Here is a 7,779-nt window from a genome sequence, read left to right on the forward strand (position 1 = left end):
GCGCCCGGTGCATAAGTCTTCGCGCCCGGCTCAGAGTCTTCTGAGCACTTTCTGCCTCGTTATAAGCCCGGCGCAATTACTTTTACGCCCGGCGCAGTGTCTTCCAGAGGCTTTCAAGCATTCTCTGCCTTAGAGCAAGCCCGGCACAATTCTCTATTAAGCCCGGCGCAATTCGTTCCAGAGAGTATTGAGGTACTCTCTGCCTCGATCACGCCCGGCGTGGTGGAGTCTCGCGCCCGGCGCATGTACGACTTGCAGAAGTCCACTGCTCTGTTCTTCTCAAGCCCGGCGCGGAGTCATCTTGCGCCCGGCGCAGCCACTCTGCTCTGCTCCTTGGCTCCTTATGTTTCCAATCCAAAAGATCTTCAATCCTCAAATCTCTAGCTCAATACCTGCACAAAAAATGAGGTGTATTAAGGTATTGTTAGCTAAATTTGGGTTAGTTATATCTGCACACAAAATGAACCAAAAAGAGAACAATTATATTGCAATGGTTCAAAGGATGAGTGGAATTTGTTCAATAAGTCTCATCCAAAAAGAGGTAAAATTGAGACTTAACAACTTCCCCAAACTTAGAACCTTGCTTTTCCTCAAGCAAAAGGTCATTAATCTAGCAGATAACAAGCAGTGCAAGTGTGTCAAATTCTACATCCCAGTTCACTTGTATTTTCTTTTCGCAAGCATGAACCTAAGATGGATCTCCAGTCACAAATATTGCAAAAGAACATGACAAGGTGCAAACAAAGGTTTCAAAAGAGATCAAAGAGCTGAGAAGAGTAATGACTATCTGTGTATACAACCTCACTAGGAAGGTGTTTCTCTCTATGCACACTAGTGTATCAGGGTGAGTGTTTCTCTCTAGTCTACTACTCACGCCACATGATTCAACTTTGCTCTTCGTTTCCAAATGAGACCAGTGGTAAAACAAATGCAGGCACTTATCACAAGGTCTTTATTAGGGCAATTCTGGGTCAAGCAGGGTCAAGCATTAGCAGTTTTATGATTTTTCAAGGATTGTAGGTGCTATGGCTTAAGAGAGCAAATAAGATTTTACAGTGATGTCCCTCTCCATACCCCATTACACATTTTTGGCACATGCCCTTTACCGGATCCAGCCATTAGCCTTTTTGTTTTTGTTTTGCTTTTTGTTTTTCTCTCTTTCTTTTTTTATTTTATTTTATTTTTTTATTTAGTAATGGCTGACCACATACTTTCTTCTTCCCAAATTTCCTCATTCTTCAACTCCCCCAAACTTATTTGATGTCATTATTTTTGCTCTCTTAACCAAGACAAAGGTTATGGTTAATTTTTCTTGGTTTTGGACAAGTGGAAGGTATGGTGTTTAGGCTTAGGAAGGTATGGGTCAAATGGAAAGTGGATATGGCTTTTTGGCTTAGATGGTTAACAAAATATGGAAATGTGAATGCCTTGATCATATAAGTGCATAACATAAGCAAACCACCAGGGAAACTCAAGCAAAGTCTATCATGCAACCTAAGCGTAGTTCACTCATCAGTGTTTAGGCTCAAACCTCACCCGGCTATGCATCCACAAACTATCAAGCTCAGCTCAGTTCTATGATCAACATTGAAACCCGTATGCAACTAGTCATGAACTAAAGATCTAATGTGACTTGAAAATGTCTAGGGTACAAACACTATAAACATCAAGCAAACTACAATCCAGAATCAACCACAAGCAAAGCAAGTATCAACAAGATTAAAAACCATGCTAAAGCAGAATATTCACAAAAAGAACCAACAAAGTAATCACCAAAAAGAAATAGATATATAAAATAGAGTTCTGGGACTAGAACAGTTAAACAACTACAACTGAGAAACAGAAAAATTGAATGACAACAAATAATAAAAGTAAAATGGTCCAAGGCCAGCTCCATCTGCATCATCATGGGGCCTGGTCATCATCAGCAGCTCCGGGGTCAGCTCCACCCTCCTCAGCAGCAACTTCAGCATCCTCGGAAGCTCCACCCCCCTCAAAGAAAGGAGCCTGGTCCCCAGGCCACCCCGTGTAAGCATGATAATCAGTGGTGGTGGGGAACTGGTAATCAGGGGCAGAGTGCAGCGTGAAACTCCTGAAGGCATCAAACATGAAGGTCTGTCCACGGTGGAGAGATTCCATCTGGCCCTCGTGCCTCTGCATAAAAGTATCCAGGCGGTCCTCCTGTCGCTGCATGAATGTGGCCATGCGACCCTCCAAGGCGTCAAAACGCTGATGGATAGTGAGTGGAGGGTCTGAGGCAGCAGCATCATCCATGGGCACGTCCTCCTGGGGCCCAGCAACATGAATAGGCTCGGGGGCAGGGACTGCTGGTGGCGCGCGGTCCTGGCAATAGGCAGAGATGTATCTGCTGTCAATGGCCCTGCCAGGACCCTCAAATGGTGGCGAGTGGACATCCACACCTGCCAACTGGCATAACTGCGTGATGAGAGATGGATGTCCAAGGGCGGAGCCAGGTGCAGAGTTGGCGCAGCCCGAGATCTCTATACAGATAATGCCGCCCAGGTCCACGGTCCTCTGAGTCATAATGCAATACATGAGCATGGACCGAGACCAGTGCAGGTCAGATACATGGGAGCACGGGAGAATGTTGGCATGCACCAAGGCTGACCAGATCCTGACCACTGGAAGAAGATCCCGGCGCTTCACGTGGAGAGGCAGCTGAGATCGGTTCCTGTGGAACCCACGTCCAGGTACGCAGATAGCAGCCTCTACTAGAGCGGGGTCCATCGTCTCAGTGGTGTAGTTGTTATACTCTGACTCCTCATCAGCCCTCAGCGCAGTCCCCAAAAATTGATTAATCGTCTGGGCGTCATAGGGGACTCGCACACCCCTAACATAGCTAACAAATGGCGCAATGCCCTCCTCCAATCGCAGGGCATTGGCGTAGAACTCCTTGACTACTGCTATGTTGGCCGGGAGTGGGTAAGAGCCAAGCCTCTCCCACCGGCGTCGGCGTAGCTCTGCTTGAAACTCAGGGGCCTCATCAGGCTCTAACTCGACCCGTCTCTCAAGAATAAACTTCTTCGCACTGACTGACTCAAAGTGCTTCTCATTTCGTTCAGTGAGGACGAGATCAGAATAAGGTCGAGTCTGCTTGCGAGGAGTTTGCCCAGATTTGCTTTGACGTGGGCGTTTGCTGGAAGAGGCCATCTGCAGAAAATAAACAACAGAAATCCCAGGCAGACAGACATGAGCATAAAACATATAAGGATGACCAGTGCAATTTACCGAAAAGGAAACTAGCCCTAGACTGGAAATAAACCCTAAAAAGAAGCTAAAAACAATGAAAAGAGGGGTCCAGAAGTGATTTGCGCCGGGCATAGGATTTCATGCGCCTGGCGTAGGGAGTGTGTAGAAACTCTCTGGAAGCAAATGCGCTGGGCGCAAAACATAATTGCGCCGGGCGCAGAGAGTAGAGAGGACTCTCTGGAACCAACTGCGCTGGGCGCAAAAATAAATTGCGCCGGGCGCAAGTAAGCGTTTTTAGAAAAGTGGCCAGAACGGGCTGTTCCAAGATCAGAACGGGCCGTTCTTAAATTCGAAACGGGCCGTTCTGGAATTGGAACGGTCGGTTCCAAATTCCAAAACGGGCCGTTCTGGACATGGAACAGGCCGTTCCAAAGTCCAAAACGGGCCGTTCTGGAATTTGAACGGGCCGTTTCGCAGCTTCAGCCGAAGGCACCGCGCCTGGCGTGATTGCACCCTTAACAAAAACCCCATGAAATCCCAAAAAGAAGAAGGAAAAATGCAAAACCAGACAAGAAAAAGTTGAGTGTGAACCTACTTGAGATGAGCTATTGTAGAGGAGGAGAAATGGTATGCGTGACCCTGAGATGGAGAATGCTGAGAGTGAATGATGAAGAGAAGTTGAAGGAGAAGAGGTGGTTAGAATGAAGTTTTCGGAGTGGGAAGTTGAGAGAAAAGGGAAGGGAGTTGAGAGGGTGAGAGTGAGTGGGAACGTGGGAGAGGAAGTTGAGAGGTTAAGGCATCTGCAGGGTTGCGCCGGGCGTCAAATTACCCACGCCGGGCGCCATATCAGTAGAAGCCCAGAGGTTGCCCTTTCTGGTGTCGCGCCGGGCTCTGCCGTTTCTCGCCGGGCTTATCTAGGGTTACAACGTGCAAGCATTCAATGCGCCGGGCTTGGGCAGATTCGCGCCCGGCGTATTTAAGGCTCAGACCCTTCAGTATTTAATGTGCCCGGCACCCCCAATAAATGCGCTGGGCTTGGTCGTTCTAGGGGTTTTAATGAAGGCTGGGCCGGGCGCAATAGGAATTGCGCCCGGCGTGGGTCTTGACAGAGGCCAATTTACTCTAGGTGCGCTGGGCGTGGCTAAGTCTCGCCCGGCGTGATTAACTCTGTGAAGCTTTTACCTAGATTTTCCACTCCTCACACTCTTAACATATTCTGATCTATATTAACCCACTCAAGCAAGAATCACACAATTAATACCTAACACAAAACACATATAATATAATACAACATACATATCATAGACTATGCACAATCACAAAACAAGTCCCAAAAACAAGTATAACATACAATTCTAACTCAATCATAAACAAGCAAAGCTGAAAACATAAGCAACTGAAAAAACAGATAAAAACACAGTTCAGATCTCTGGGTTGCCTCCCAGGAAGCGCTTGTTTACTGTCCCGAGCCTGACGGTGGCCAACTTGAAGTGCTCTACTCTCCTTCTCCTCCTGTTGCTCTTGTTCCTCCTTGCTTTGTGCTCAATCTCATGATTGCTCAACAATTGCTCAGAGGGATTGGTCAATCTTGTTCATAGTACCTAGCATACAAGAGAAAGTAGAGGACTAGAGCGCCCAGGTCAGCTTCAACAATTCATTCCTACCATAAAATGAAAATAAAAGTAAAAGAATAAGTCACAAATAGCTATAAATACTAAATCTCCATTCTAATCCCCGGCAACGGCGCCAAAAACTTGTTGAGATTTCCGTTGAAACACTTTTGTTAATATTTGTAAATTCGTTTAATTCTATCAACGGTCTCAAACACGGCAAGTATACCGGCCGTTCAAGTAGTAAAAATATCGTATCCACAGGGATTAGAAGGTAATATAAGCATTTATTGACTATTCGTGACTAAAGAATAATTCCAATTTCATAGTTTGTGCAGTGAATGCAAAGTTGTGACTATTGGAATGAAAGCTGTAAATAAATATTGTTTTGTGAGTGGAAAAGGTAAGGAATGGTATTTTGGTATTGTGAGGTTGTGGGGGTCAGATTTCACCAAACGTAACACTAATGTATCCTTAATCTCTTGTTGAATTCATTGCTTAGTCAACCCATAAGTTTACTCAAACCTAATCCCTTAGAGAAAGAGCCTAGATGTGGATATTGAATATCAATCCCTTGAGTACCCAATATCTACACCCGCATTACGGGCTAGGGTTTAAGACTACTAATGGGTCAAGCTCTATCCCTAGATACAATCACCACTAGGCATATGTTTCAGAACTAGTTTCAAAGGTTATTTTCCAATACCCATGGAACCTTAAATCATGCAAAGGGTGATCAATCCAAAGCAAGCATTAAGAATAGAAACAAACACAACAAAGAATAAAAAAACATGTATATATATCATTAAAATCATAAAGATTACAATAGAGTACGTTGGTTACATCTAACCCCACAAAATGGGTGAAACCACTCAACAAAGAGGGCAAATACAAAATAGAGATGAAAGGAGGATGAAGAACCGAAGGAAAGATCCGCACACGGACGATCCCAAGCCCTGGGAATCCCTTCCGCAGCTCCTGGAGGCGCCCAATGTGAGAATGAGGGAGAAACCCTCGAAAATGGCTTCAAATACGAGCCTGGGAGGTCAGATTAGGGTTTCGCGCCCGGCGCATAAGTCTTCGCGCCCGGCTCAGAGTCTTCTGAGCACTTTCTGCCTCGTTATAAGCCCGGCACAATTACTTTTACGCCCGGCGCAGTGTCTTCCAGAGGCTTTCAAGCATTCTCTGCCTTAGAGCAAGCCTGACACAATTCTCTATTAAGCCCGGCGCAATTCGTTCCAGAGAGTATTGAGGTACTCTCTGCCTCGATCACGCCCGGCGTGGTGGAGTCTCGTGCCCGGCGCATGTATGACTTCCAGAAGTCCACTGCTCTGTTCTTCTCAAGCCCGGCGCGGAGTCATCTTGCGCCCGGCGCAGCCACTCTGCTCAGCTCCTTGGCTCCTTATGTTTCCAATCCAAAAGATCTTCAATCCTCAAATCTCTAGCTCAATACCTGCACAAAAAATGAGGTGGATTAAGGTATTGTTAGATGAATTTGGGTTAGTTATATCTGCACACAAAATGAACCAAAAAGAGAACAATTATATTGCAATGGTTCAAAGGATGAGTGGAATTTGTTCAATAAGTCTCATCCAAAAAGAGGTAAAATTGAGACTTAACAATCTTATTCCTAAATCTTTTAATGAATTGAAACAAAATTGTGAAGTTTGTGTTCAAGCCAAACAACCTATAAAATCTTTTTAAAATTCTGTCCAAAAGGAAACTTGCTTGATTGAACTCATTCATACTGATATATGTGATAGCAATGGTGTTATTACTCGTGGTGGAAAGGAACACTTTATTACCTTCATTGATGACTTCTCAAAATATTGCTATGTATACTTGATTATTCATAAAAGTGAGTTATTTGAAAAATTCAAGGTTTATAAAGAAGAAGTTGAAAATTAATTAGAAAAGAGTATTAAAATACTTCGATCTTATAGAAGAGGAGAATATTCTTCTAATGAAATAGGTGAATTTTTTGAAACACATGGCATTATTCATGAAGTCACTCCTCGCTATGTTCCTCAATCTAATGGAATTGCTAAAAGAAAAAAATATACTTTATTAGACATGATAAACTCTATGCTTATAAGTTTTGGTTTGCCTAGTAATTTGTGGGGGAAGCTTTGTTTACTACATGTCACATTTTGAATAGAATTCCTTATAAAAATTCAGATAAAACCCCTTATGAACTTTGGAAAAATAGAAAACCAAATTTGAAATATCTCAAAGTGTGGGGGTGTTTTGCAACGATGAATATTCTTATTAATAAAAAAAGAAAAATTGGTCCTAAGACGGTTGATTGTGTTTTCTTGGGATACTCTTTACATAGTACTACTTATAGATTTGTAGTTATTAATTCTGAAGTTGCTGAAATCTATAAGAAATTTGATAACTCATGGTGTTATTTCTGTTGATTTTATCAGATCTGAAAATAATCTTGCAGATCCATTCTCAAAAGGGTTGATGCGTCAACAAGTACTTGAATCGTTGAGGCGAATGGGACTAAAGTCCATCAACTAGTTGCAACAATGGACACCCGTCTCCACATAAATGGCGATCCCATAAATAGAGTTCAATGGGTAATAACAAAATTGTTTGTTAACTAAGTACATCATTGTAAATTGCAAAATTATTGCATGTTCCATTCCTATGGCGAGGTTTACTCTAAAGTAAACTATGACAGTAATAAGGTTGAGGTATTCAGATTTTTATATTTATTGTGTTAAAATTAAAAAATACCTTTTAATGGACCCAATGACAATTGTTGTAGGGGTGGGTGTCACAGACCACCCTTGAAAGGGTTCACTTAGTGAGTGTGGTGGTGGAGCCACTATTGTAAGATATGGACAATCTCTAAATGACACTCACGAAACAAGATACACGTGCAAGGCCGTAATGCGCTCCATTGATTAGAACTCAAATGAACACATTTATTATACGTGTTATGTTCTAA

The sequence above is a fragment of the Cajanus cajan genome, chromosome 2, assembly GCF_000230855.2.
Source record: "Cajanus cajan strain Asha chromosome 2, NIPB_CcT2T_4, whole genome shotgun sequence".
NCBI classification, from domain to species: domain Eukaryota; kingdom Viridiplantae; phylum Streptophyta; class Magnoliopsida; order Fabales; family Fabaceae; genus Cajanus; species Cajanus cajan.